Source organism: Aulonocara sp. 'chitande type north' Nkhata Bay, linkage group LG16, assembly GCF_057382095.1.
Source record: "Aulonocara sp. 'chitande type north' Nkhata Bay isolate Kocher_YH1m ecotype deep benthic linkage group LG16, A_spYH_male_GT1.1, whole genome shotgun sequence".
Lineage (NCBI taxonomy): Eukaryota > Metazoa > Chordata > Actinopteri > Cichliformes > Cichlidae > Aulonocara > Aulonocara sp. 'chitande type north' Nkhata Bay.
The window spans coordinates 9,727,464-9,741,876 of record NC_141359.1 but is presented as its reverse complement, the minus strand read 5'-3'; the positions used below and the strand labels follow the sequence as shown (position 1 = coordinate 9,741,876).

At 37.5% G+C, this 14,413-nt stretch overlaps 1 pseudogene; it reads right to left on the bottom strand.

Moving 5' to 3' along the window:
- Positions 1-12,296: 12,296 nt before the first annotated feature.
- LOC147310984 (uncharacterized) lies at positions 12,297-12,965 on the bottom strand (annotated as a pseudogene).
- Between the last annotated feature and the right edge of the window lie 1,448 nt (positions 12,966-14,413).

The window sequence follows — 14,413 nt, the reverse complement described above, 5'->3', positions numbered from 1 at the left end:
AGATTATAGCCAAAGGCTAATTTCCATCTGTTGTCCTATTTAAAGATCAGGCTGAAATGAAAGCAAACACTGAGCTCAAAAACATCAGAGTAAATTTAGGGTGTTTGTCTGACTATAAAGTCTTCCTGGGATGATATTCCAAGTCTATTTTTTTTTTTTTTATCCTTGCTGATTCCATGACTGGAGCAGTGGTGGCATTATGGCTTCAATAGCTAAACCAAGTCAGTATTTTATGCATTTCCTATGAAAAAAATTATTAGACTATTTATTTGATTATGATATGAGACAATTCCACTTTAGTTGAGCAGTTTTACCTGTTTTAGGAATTTGTTAAAGGCCAAGATGATTTGTTCGACTCATCGATGACTCATCAATCCCAGCAAAGCAATATTTGTTTTGTATTATTCTTTATTTATAGGCTAAAGTCAGACTGCAGAACTCTGTTTTTTATTATACTCCTACTTTTTTATAATTATATTTTTTATGCATATATACAGCACTTTAATGAAACACCCCTCTGCTAAGACAAGTACAACACGTCTCACTTCATCTTTCCAGGGGATACTAACGCACACACACACACACACACACACACACACACACACACACACACACACACACACACACACACACACACACACAAACTGAAATACACAGTCATAAACAGTCATGCTTTCCATTTGCTATCCGATATGCCTTATTTTTGTAGATTTAATGCTTTGAATCAAACAAAAATGTGAATTATTAATGTGGCGCCACTATTCATTTGATAAATATGTCTTTTGTGCCCGTCATCCTGGAACCATATTTTGGGTTAAGAGCAGACAAACAGGCTTCAGAGGCAGTGCCAAAGCCTGTAGCGAGGAGGGTGTAGCTTTAGCATGTGAGCGCTCATCTTTTTGGAATTAAAAGAGGAGGTGATTGACAACTTTCAGTGATGGCTGCAGGGGAAATTCAGAGGCCTTATTTTGACTGATTCACACACACGCATGCATAGGAACAAAGGCACATTTATGCACACACATACCCCGCCAAAGCCAACCGATCCTAAGAAGAGCGCACAATTTGTCCAGTTTTCATCAGAGTTGAAAATGAGATTTTAGCATAATGTCTTTAATAAATAACAAATCCTCAGTTCCCTCAGCCAAACCATACAATCAAAGGCTCAGATTTGACTAAAACAACTGCAGGCTTTTTGTTGTAAAACCCTGTTATTTGAGGTTTAAGAGTTCATACATACAAGAGTCCCAGTAAAGGATATGCAGCCTTTAACCTCTATAATGCTAACTTGTCGCTCAGTCATTTCATATTGGCACTGGCACAATCAGTAAAGTGTTGCCTCTCGCCTTTTTCTCATTCCACATCTGCTGCATATCATTAAATGGAAAAATCCAGTAAAAATATTTACTTCCCGCCTCGCTCTTTGAGCTAAATATATATAAATATATATCAGTCATCAGACTGATTGGGTTCTTAGAAATGGTAATGGTCTTTCTTTATGTGCAGCTGTCACAAATCAGGTGTCTGATTTTCATCAGCCAAGTCCATCCTGTGACAGACTAGTGCTGTACAGCAGCTTGCTGTGGGCATGGACTGGTGTCAAAACTGAAGCCTTCGATCCTCTGAAATCACAGTTTGGAGTTTTTCATTTTTAAACTCTTAACAAGCAGCTGTTTTTCGTTCTGCTGGAGAGCTGGTGTGAGAAAAATGCCATTTCCAGATCTAAGTGAACCATTCCTATAAGACCTCAAGTTAAAATATAGAACTTTAGAAAATAAATGAACATGGTTGCACCCTGGTGCAAAAGATGGTTGTTATCACTACAGGTACATCTCCAGCTATTTTAGTGATGTTTGTATCATTAGGCACAGCTGGATGGATGGATGATTAGATAGATACTATATTTCAGTACACTCCTCAGGCACCCCCTCCCAGCAAAATATGGTTACTTGTGCCTCCAAAGTTATGGCAAAAATGCCAAAGCTCCAGGCATCAAAACAGGGAATCCAGAAACCATCTCGTATAAAAAGTGTTTGAGACTCAGCACTCGAGTAAAATGTGGTTTAAAACATTTTCAGATGTTCCTACGAAAGCTCAAACTTGTTCATACATTCAAATATCTACATATCCAAAAGCTCCTAGGTCCATTTTGAAAACGTATTTTTGTCATATTACACCATATTTAATAACACCACTGATATAAAGCATATACTCAAAGACAGCAGCACAACGCATGAGAAAAACCAGACCTTAAATGTTAGACGGTTACTGATCTTTGTTTTGTCTGAGGTAGACAGTAAAACAAATGTACAGGTATCATGTGAGTATGCATGTTGCCATGTGTGCATTTGACTATCTACAAATCAGCATACTTGCCTGTTCCTACTGGACGCCATCCAGATTTAATGAGAAGTCATGGGTAGAGGCTGTACAATAGCACTAAGTTTTAATAGTAAGAACATGGCATCTTGCTATATCCCTGACTTGTGTACAGATCAAGCAGCACCCACCAGGGTTGAAAAATGAACACAATGCAGACGGGCCAAAAAACACAACCCCACTAACTTGAGGTTGGCTCCACAAGTGAGTCAATCCCCCTAGGCCACCCTGTTAAAATGCCCAACTAAAACCATAATATAGCTGTTTTATAGCTAATACGGCGGGTTCCGTGTCGGGCTCGTAGCTGAAAAATAGCTTTACTTTGTTGTCTGGGTCAACTTTGCTAGCGAGAGACAGAGAGGCAGCACGGACTACACTGCCCATGAGACTACATTCTTTAGGGCTATGCCAACAACAACAAAAAGGCGCTCTCTCACCCAGGTAACACACACAGAGAGAGCGTCACCCTGTAACCATGGCAACCGCAACGCTGCCACCTGGAACAACAGAACACAGATGTCACACAAAACCCTAACAGTCCTGACCCGCACAATATGAAACAGGAAATTACCGCCGTGTAATCCATTTATTTCAACAAAGGAACTGTATTCTAAATACCACCTTTTTAAATGGTAACTGTAACAGAATACAGTTACTCATATTTTGTATTTTAAATACGTAACGGCGGTACATTACATTACATACATTACCGTTACTCCCCAACACTGCTTAGCACTAATTAGCAGATATGTCTATGCTTTGCTCTCATACAATTTTTAGACATCTCTGACCTAAATAATGTTGCTCCTCTGACTAATTATAGTCATGCCTGATTCCAAAGAACTAGCATGGCAATGGTCAAAATGCTATTGCTGAGTCAAAACGTACGGTCCAGAAACCCACGGGTTAAAACCACTGTGATTATGTCCACGTTTTATGTACAGCAAAAGATTTTGGTTTGATTCTAATTGGCCACATTATTTCTCTGCAATCTGCATAATGTGTCAGAGGATGGAAAGTCTTGCAGAGAGCTGATTACAGAAAATGTCACGGTAGATTCACATTTCAGCAACAAGCAATTGGATGTGAAGGTTTTCTAATGAGCCTCAAGGGCACACGAAACATCTTCAGATGATGAGCAAGAAGAAAAGAAAGAAGACGGGGTCAAGCGAGAGAGTGTTCTTATCCTATTCGTATTTCATAGAGGCACTAAAAGCTCAAAGCTTTAGCAGATTTTCAATGATCAGAAAGACTCATTGCACAGCATTTATTACATATTATGAAACACGAGGGCTGCGCACCATGAGTTTTATGTGTTCTTCATGTGTCTTTTTCATTTTCATAAAGTCTTTATGTTCCCATGGCAAGTATTCACCCCAATAAAAGGGTTCATACAGAAAGGCATTAGGACACATTTTTAAGCGCGTTATTAGACAAGTCCAGCTTTTTGGCCCTCGACTTCAAAGAGCTTCTTTTTTTATTGTGGAACATTGTTTCCTCTTAGAGAAAAAAAGCAGAAGAAAAACAGAATGACAACAGCACACACACGCTAACAATCCCTGAAGCTGACAGGCACTTTTCTCATCTGCGCTCATACTACAAGCACCACAAAACCAACTTATTGTTCACTTTCAAAAGTAATATGATGGTTTATCTGACTCTTCACTATATTGGCAGAAAATTCCATTTTTGTTCTTTTTTTTTGAAGATGATTACTGCAATATGACGGTGGTTACAAAAGACCTTTTAACTTCTTTTTTATAGTAGCGCTAATAGAAGAATGTGGGTTGGCAATTCTTAGTTTACTTTAAATTCGCCTATATTCATGCATTCACCTTTTCTAAGCATTTCCTTTATTCATTAAATTCATTTAAACATTTATAGAAAATCCTGTCCAAGAAAAGGAACAGCTGTGATCTGTCAATGTCTGTATAGCAAATCCATTTTGATTATTACAAAGGCTTGGCCATTTAAAAAGTGGCTAATATGTATCAACCAGCCAGACCTCATTATTTTTGATTTTATAGTTCTTTCAGTCAGATGATTAGCATATTGCCATAGTTGTTAGAAAAACGTGTTTATGTCCTTTAACCTTCTTTTTCATGACTGTTTATGTAATGTAGTGCATATGTTCCAGTTGTATGATTATGAAGAGTTTTCTGTTGTATTAGTGTTCTAGACAACATAGCAATGGAGACACTTAATTAAAGTACTGAAGCAAAAATGGTGAGAAAATGTTCCCATATCATGTGAGTCAAGCAAGACACTGAAGATGTGGTGGAGCTGCTCAATACAACCAGCTGTGGCTGTGGTGAGCACACACTCTGCCTCGAACCGTTTCAGAATGTTTTGATGCAATATACAGAGTAGCAATAGATGACAAATGTGATGCAATCTATTGTTATGAGAGATGACAGTAAACTATAACAACACAGGGCTGAGCTAAAACAACATAAAGAACTTAGAACTGTCATGGCTGCCTCTCGAGAAAGATTCCCAAACTCGATGTCAAGCCTGTTAAAACTCTGCTCCTCTTCAAACTGCAAATGTAACAATGCGTGCAAGCGTGTCAAACCATTTGGTACAAGACGTTCAGTTCAGTAATACTTACCAAGTAATTCCTTGGTACAGTTCATTCTGTGATTCAAACAGTGACGCAAAATAATCCATTCATTCAGTCTGGGTCATTTTGACCCAGCATTTTGAGTTCTTATGTTTTGGTTTAATTTTGTATTATGGGTTACATTCGGATTCCCTTGTTGTGCTTTTTTGATCATTATTATAAATCTATGTTTTGATTGGTAATTTATTTCAACATGTGAACAATATACAAGTACATTTAGAAAAGAAAATAAGAAAGAAAAAATACTATACAAATTACATACAAAAAAAAACGTTCTGATTAATTTACATGTTGAAAGGGAGTGGGAAGAAGTAAACACTCCCACCCCTTTGCCATAAATTAACAGTTAATATTTAGTCAGCTTCCTTACTGATATAATTTGTAATGAAAATAGTGAACAGATTTCTGATATACTATATACTATAATATCGCATCATGAGGGTTTTTTTGTTTGTTTGTTTGTTTTTTAAATAGAGACATTCACTTAATTTAAATATTTTCCTTTTCTTTATAGTTCGAGAAGATCATATTTTTATAACTCTTTTTGAACTGTTTTATGTTTGGACATTGCTTTAACTCCATATTCAGACTGTTCCACAGTTTCACTCCATGAACAGAAACACAAAAGCCTTTTCTTGTAGTACGTACCTTCATTGTTTTGAAGTTACAAAAACCCCTTAAATTATAACTTCCTTCTTTCAGAAAAAACATACTCTGAATATTACCTGGCAGTTCTTTATTTTTTGCTTTGAATAGAATTTGTGCTGTTTGGAATTTCACTAGATCATCAATTTTCAATATTTCAGACTGCAAAAATAGTGAGTTTGTATGTTCCTGTAACCTGCATTGTGGATGATTCGAATTGCTTTTTTTTTTGAAGAGTAAAAAATGAATGTAATGTGGTTTTATAGTTGTTGCCCCAGACCTCTGCACAATAGCTTAAGTATGGTGAAACCAGTGAACAGTAGAGAATATGAAGTGATGTTCTGTCGAATACCTGCTTTGCCTTGTTTAGTATTGCAATGCTACGTGATACTTTGGAATGAATATATCTTACGTGAGCTCTGCAGTTACCATAAAGTTCCAGTTTTCTTATTAACATATCATGATCTGTAGTGTCAAAGGCCTTTGTCAAGTCTATGAATAACCCAGCCACATATTGCTTTTTGTCTATGGAATTTGTGATGTACAATGGGGCAAAAAAGTATTTAGTCAGCCACCGATTGTGCAAGTTCCCCCACTTAAAATGATGACAGAGGTCAGTAATTTGCACCAGAGGTACACTTCAACTGTGAGAGACAGAATGTGAAAAAAAACAAAACAGAATGACAACAGCACACACACGCTAACAATCCCTGAAGCTGACAGGCACTTTTCTCATCTGCGCTCATACTACAAGCACCACAAAACCAACTTATTGTTCACTTTCAAAAGTAATATGATGGTTTATCTGACTCTTCACTATATTGGCAGAAAATTCCATTTTTGTTCTTTTTTTTTTGAAGATGATTACTGCAATATGACGGTGGTTACAAAAGACCTTTTAACTTCTTTTTTATAGTAGCGCTAATAGAAGAATGTGGGTTGGCAATTCTTAGTTTACTTTAAATTCGCCTATATTCATGCATTCACCTTTTCTAAGCATTTCCTTTATTCATTAAATTCATTTAAACATTTATAGAAAATCCTGTCCAAGAAAAGGAACAGCTGTGATCTGTCAATGTCTGTATAGCAAATCCATTTTGATTATTACAAAGGCTTGGCCATTTAAAAAGTGGCTAATATGTATCAACCAGCCAGACCTCATTATTTTTGATTTTATAGTTCTTTCAGTCAGATGATTAGCATATTGCCATAGTTGTTAGAAAAACGTGTTTATGTCCTTTAACCTTCTTTTTCATGACTGTTTATGTAATGTAGTGCATATGTTCCAGTTGTATGATTATGAAGAGTTTTCTGTTGTATTAGTGTTCTAGACAACATAGCAATGGAGACACTTAATTAAAGTACTGAAGCAAAAATGGTGAGAAAATGTTCCCATATCATGTGAGTCAAGCAAGACACTGAAGATGTGGTGGAGCTGCTCAATACAACCAGCTGTGGCTGTGGTGAGCACACACTCTGCCTCGAACCGTTTCAGAATGTTTTGATGCAATATACAGAGTAGCAATAGATGACAAATGTGATGCAATCTATTGTTATGAGAGATGACAGTAAACTATAACAACACAGGGCTGAGCTAAAACAACATAAAGAACTTAGAACTGTCATGGCTGCCTCTCGAGAAAGATTCCCAAACTCGATGTCAAGCCTGTCAAACTCTGCTCCTCTTCAAACTGCAAATGTAACAATGCGTGCAAGCGTGTCAAACCATTTGGTACAAGACGTTCAGTTCAGTAATACTTACCAAGTAATTCCTTGGTACAGTTCATTCTGTGATTCAAACAGTGACGCAAAATAATCCATTCATTCAGTCTGGGTCATTTTGACCCAGCATTTTGAGTTCTTATGTTTTGGTTTAATTTTGTATTATGGGTTACATTCGGATTCCCTTGTTGTGCTTTTTTGATCATTATTATGAATCTATGTTTTGATTGGTAATTTATTTCAACATGTGAACAATATACAAGTACATTTAGAAAAGAAAATAAGAAAGAAAAAATACTATACAAATTACATACAAAAAAAACGTTCTGATTAATTTACATGTTGAAAGGGAGTGGGAAGAAGTAAACACTCCCACCCCTTTGCCATAAATTAACAGTTAATATTTAGTCAGCTTCCTTACTGATATAATTTGTAATGAAAATAGTGAACAGATTTCTGATATACTATATACTATAATATCGCATCATGAGGGTTTTTTTGTTTGTTTGTTTTTTAAATAGAGACATTCACTTAATTTAAATATTTTTGTTTTCTTTATAGTTCGAGAAGATCATATTTTTATAACTCTTTTTGAACTGTTTTATGTTTGGACATTGCTTTAACTCCATATTCAGACTGTTCCACAGTTTCACTCCATGAACAGAAACACAAAAGCCTTTTCTTGTAGTACGTACCTTCATTGTTTTGAAGTTACAAAAACCCCTTAAATTATAACTTCCTTCTTTCAGAAAAAACATACTCTGAATATTACCTGGCAGTTCTTTATTTTTTGCTTTGAATAGAATTTGTGCTGTTTGGAATTTCACTAGATCATCAATTTTCAATATTTCAGACTGCAAAAATAGTGAGTTTGTATGTTCCTGTAACCTGCATTGTGGATGATTCGAATTGCTTTTTTTTTTGAAGAGTAAAAAATGAATGTAATGTGGTTTTATAGTTGTTGCCCCAGACCTCTGCACAATAGCTTAAGTATGGTGAAACCAGTGAACAGTAGAGAATATGAAGTGATGTTCTGTCGAATACCTGCTTTGCCTTGTTTAGTATTGCAATGCTACGTGATACTTTGGAATGAATATATCTTACGTGAGCTCTGCAGTTACCATAAAGTTCCAGTTTTCTTATTAACATATCATGATCTGTAGTGTCAAAGGCCTTTGTCAAGTCTATGAATAACCCAGCCACATATTGCTTTTTGTCTATGGAATTTGTGATGTACAGTGGGGCAAAAAAGTATTTAGTCAGCCACCGATTGTGCAAGTTCCCCCACTTAAAATGATGACAGAGGTCAGTAATTTGCACCAGAGGTACACTTCAACTGTGAGAGACAGAATGTGAAAAAAAAATCCATGAATTCACATGGTAGGATTTGTAAAGAATTTATTCGTAAATCAGGGTGGAAAATAAGTATTTGGTCACCTCAAACAAGGAAAATCTCTGGCTCTCACAGGCCTGTAACGTCTTCTGTAAGAAGCTTTTCTGTCCCCCACTCGTTACCTGTATGAATGGCACCTGTTTGAACTCATCATCTGTATAAAAGACACCTGTCCACAGCCTCAAACAGTCAGACTCCAAACTCTGCCATGGCCAAGACCAAAGAGCTTTCGAAGGACACCAGGAAAAGTATTGTAGACCTGCACCAGACTGGGAAGAGTGAATCTACAATAGGCAAGCAGCTTGGTGTGAAAAAAATCAACTGTGGGAGCAATCATCAGAAAATGGAAGACATACAAGACCACTGATAATCTCCCTCGATCTGGGGCTCCACGCAAGATCTCATCCCGTGGGGTCAAAATGATCATGAGAACGGTGAGCAAAGATCCCAGAACCACACGGGGGGACCTGGTGAATGACCTGCAGAGAGCTGGGACCAAAGTAACAAAGGTCACCATCAGTAACACACTACAACGGCAGGGAATCAAATCCTGCAGTGCCAGACGTGTTCCGCTGCTGAAGCCAGTGCATGTCCAGGCCCGTCTGAAGTTTGCCAGAGAGCACATGGATGATACAGCAGAGGATTGGGAGAATGTCATGTGGTCAGATGAAACCAAAGTAGAACTTTTTGGTATAAACTCAACTCGTCGTGTTTGGAGGAAGAAGAATACTGAGTTGCATCCCAAGAACACCATACCTACTGTGAAGCATGGGGGTGGAAACATCATGCTATGGGGCTGTTTTTCTGCCAAGGGGACAGGACGACTGATCCGTGTTAAGGACAGAATGAATGGGGCCATGTATCGTGAGATTTTGAGCCAAAACCTCCTTCCATCAGTGAGAACTTTGAAGATGAAACGAGGCTGGGTCTTCCAACATGACAATGACCCAAAACACACCGCCCGGGCAACAAAGGAGTGGCTCCGTAAGAAGCATTTGAAAGTCCTGGAGTGGCCTAGCCAGTCTCCAGACCTCAACCCCATAGAAAATCTGTGGCGGGAGTTGAAAGTCCGTGTTGCTCGGCGACAGCCCCAAAACATCACTGCTCTCGAGAAGATCTGCATGGAGGAATGGGCCAAAATACCAGCTACTGTGTGTGCAAACCTGGTAAAGACCTATAGTAAACGTTTGACCTCTGTTATTGCCAACAAAGGTTATGTTACAAAGTATTGAGTTGTGTTTTTGTTATTAACCAAATACTTATTTTCCACCCTGATTTACGAATAAATTCTTTACAAATCCTACCATGTGGATTCATGGATTTTTTTTTTTTTCAAATTCTGTCTCTCACAGTTGAAGTGTACCTCTGGTGCAAATTACTGACCTCTGTCATCATTTTAGGTGGGGGAACTTGCACAATCGGTGGCTGACTAAATACTTTTTTGCCCCACTGTAATCTATTGAATCTAATAGTGCCGATGATGTTGATCTGCTTGATCTGAATCCGTACTGACTCTCAGTGAGTAGTTTATGTTTATCTATAAATTTTTCCAGTCGGTTTTTAAACAGTTTTTCAAGAACTTTTGAGAATTGAGGTAGTGAAGAGACAGGCCTGTAGTTTGTGAAATGGTGTTTGTTTCCAGGTTTGTATAGAGGTATAACTTTTGCTATTTTCATTCTGTCTGGAAATCGACCAGTTTGAAATGATAAATTACAGATGTATGTAAATGGTTTTATAATAGCCTCAATGACTCTTTTAACTCATTCACTGCCATTGACGTCTATAGCCGTCAATTGCAGTGAATGAGTCAATGGGTTTAACTCATTCACTGCCAATGGCTGGCAGTGAATGAGTTAAGCACTATCATATCAATATCATTACAATCCAAAGATTTCTGATTTTTACATTTTTTGACAATTTCAAAAACTTCATTTTCATCAACGGCTGTGAGAAACATAGAATATGGATTTCTGTCTATCAGTGTATCCGGTTTTCCTGTGCTTTCCCAGGATGAGTGATTGTTCTTGCTAAATTTGGTCCAGCAGTTACAAAGAATTCATTGAGACTATTTGCCACAACATCCATATTGTATTCTTCATGGTCATTACAAATGAAATACTTGGGATAGTTCTTTTGTCCAGTCCCACGTTTTATAACACTGTTCAGGATTTCCCATAATCTTTTATTATTATTTCATATCTAATTGCTTCATATAGTATTCCTTTTTACTAAATCTAAGTATATTAGTTAACCTATTTTTATATCTTTTGTATCTGATTTCAGCATCTTTACTTCTCGTTCTTAAGAACTCTCTATATAGAGCATTTTTCTTTATACATGCATTTTGCAGACCTTTTGTTATCCATGGACAGTCCATATGTTTATGTTTCTTACTATATTGCTTTATTGGACAGTTGGTATTGTACAGTAATGTAAATATTCTAAGGAATTCATTATAAGCACTCCTGTTCCTGATATATTTCACCCCAGTATTCTTTCAGTAAATCTTTTTTAAATGCATTCATTCTTTCTTCTGTTCTTACTCGTCTGTACTCTTTTTTTTACTGTCCATTTTATTGATCTTGTAATTCCTATCATAGATTGTAAAAATTGGAAGATGGTCACTTATGTCGTTAATCAGGAGTCCACTTACAGTCTTATTTCCAATGTCATTTGTAAAAATGTTGTCTATGAGAGTTGCACAATGTGATGTAATCCTGGTAGGTCTAGTAATTTTAGGGAATAGGTTCATACAGTGCATTGTGTTTATAAATTCCTCAGTGGTTTTATGTTTATTTGGGTTTAGCAAATCAATATTGAAGTCTCCACAAATGAAAACTTTTTTGTGAGCTATTTCAATAAATGTTTCTTCTATCCAGTCTTTAAATGTATCAATACTACTACCTGGAGCTCTGTAGATACAGCTAATGATTACATTTTTACTTTTTTCTTTACAAATTCAACTGTAATACATTCTAGTACATTATCAATCACCATCGTCATCTTTTCCACCACATTAAATTTCAAGGATTTGTCCACATACAAGGCCACTCCTTCTCCTCCTTTGTTTCGCCTAGTTATAAATGTGAATTCTTAACCCTCCAGTTCAAAGTCTGTTCCTTTTTCCATATTGATCCAAGTTTCTGATAAGGCAATGACACTAAATGGATGTGAAAACTGGTTAAGATATTCTTTGATATGATTAAAATTAGCATAGAGACTTCTACAGTTAAAGTGGATAATTGATAATTTATTCTCAGTTTTAATCCTCTGATTGTAGTCTTTATTTGTATAGTAGCAGCAATTGTTATTGCTAGATGAGAAGAAGTTGTTGTCTGGATCTATTTCATATTCCAAGTCCTGTGTATTGTGATCCATATAGTTAAATGTTTTCAGTTCCAATTGATCATATTCTGCAACTGTCTGACTGATGCAGCTGTTTCTTCCAGATGTATCTGAGTTCTTCCTTCCAGTGTGGGTCATAAGTGAGTGTGTGGTTGTCTGTTACCTTGTTTGCTGTCCAGATCGTGTTGCTCACTGATATTTTTCGAGATCCGCCATATTTTTAATGGTCTGGTGATCCGTTTAGTTTAATGAATATTTTACAGTTTGTCGTCCAAGTGCTTTGGATTTTTCCCAGCTTCTTAAGGTGTCGCGCTTTTTTGGCTATTTCAGCGTTATGTTTGGTTAGATGTTCATTGATAAAGACATTAGATCCTTTTAATTTTCTTCCTTGTTTCAGCAGCGTAATCTTGTGCTTTCGATTTACAAACCTTATTATAATAGCCGGTATGTTGCCGTTCCTCCTGGGAAGAGGGTGGCATGCTTCGACAGAGTTACAGTCCAGGGCAATCCCTTTGGACCGCAGGAAAGCAGCCACCTGTTGTTCCATGGAGCTAATGTCAAGCTCTCCAGGTTCCTCATTGCTGCCGCCTGAGCGTATGACCGGGGTTTAATATGGAGCCCAGTGATGATAACGTCGTTTATCTTGGAGTATTGTTCCAGGTCAGCGACCTTACTTTCCAGGTATGCAATCTTTTTATCTTTTTTGGCATTTTGGATGCGGAGGAGCTTTACCTCCTCCACAATTTCAATGATATTTTTCTGCTGCAACCTGATAGTAGAAATTTCCTCCATTATGAAGTCAAGAGACTTTTTAATGTCCTCGACTTCCTCAGCTGTCGGTGTCCTCTTCGGCCCCATTTTATCTGGTTACCCTGGTAGCAGGTTCAGTCAGCTGATTCCTCAGTCAGCTGTTAGCCTGGTAACGTGTTGGCTAGCCTGCAATTACCTTGTTAACTCCGTTAGTCCAGTCCAATATCCTGTATCAAAGTCGTAGTCCAGACAGGGTTGTACCAAAAGTTCCAACAATTTGAGTAGTCTTTGCTCCAGAAATTGATGGCCAAATTTCAAAAATTCACAGGACACAATCAAAACACAACTTTCAAACAAATGGCAAACAGGAAGTGAACAAATGGCAAACAGGACCAGTATATTCTGGTTAAGGGTTTACTTCTTAGGTTTTGTTCTTGTGCCCTCGTGTTTAGTATAGGTTTAGTTCAGTGTCAAGTCTGTGTCTTTGGGAATTGTTTGCCTCCATGAGTCCTGCATTTTGGGTCCTTTTTCCCTGCCTGCCTGCACACAGCCATGACATAGGCTACGTTCACACTGCAGGCGAGCGCATCAAATCCGACTTTTTTGACCCTATTTGACCCATATCCGATCATGGTATGACAATGTGAACGGCACAAATCCAATATTCAAATCCAACCTGGGATTTTGTATATGGTACTGAATCCGATACACATCTGATGTTTTAGAAAGTGACTGCTGTTTGAATGGTCATGTACCATTAGATCTGTCTTTTACGTCGCTGACACAAGACCAGAGATGTAACGCGTTACTGTAATCTGATTACTTTCTTCAAGTAACGAGTAAAGTAAGGGATTACTATTGCAAAAACGGTAATTAGATTACCGTTACTTTCCCATAGGAACGCTGCGTTACTGCGTTACTAAAACCGTGATTTTTTTGCGAGAATGACTCATGATAATGACATAAGCAAGTGCGACGTTTGTAACAACAGCTGTCTGCAGATCAACAGTGGATAATATATCGATTGTGGGAGAGAGTATGAGCGTGCAGCATTTAAAGCGTGGAAGTACTGACCTTACTTTAAATTTGATTCCATAAAAAGTGACAAAAACATTAGTGTCCGTTGTGCGTGGGAAGAAAACTTCTTTTTACAGCGAAAAAAAACCCCTAAACTTCCAAGCAAGCACCGAGTGCGCAACGACGTAATGGGAAATTCACAGAGAAACTCGCGGATTCTTCCACTGACCGCCGCGGCACACTTGCACCAGGGTAAACCTCCGCCTACCCTACTCCTGCTTTACAGGTGAAAATAGAGCAACAGGACCGCTAGTCTTTGATTTTATTTATTTTCTGCTGTTTTACTTGCATCTATTTGAAAGAGTGAGTGTAAACACACACACACACACAAAATATGTGCTGGAATGTGCAGAAAATAGGTTTAAATATTAAACAAATTTCTATCAGTCAGTGAATGTTGCATATAATAAAATTTTTGCTTGATGCATAAAGTTAAAAGATTAAAACTAATAAAACAAGTTTTAAAAAGGGACTTTTCC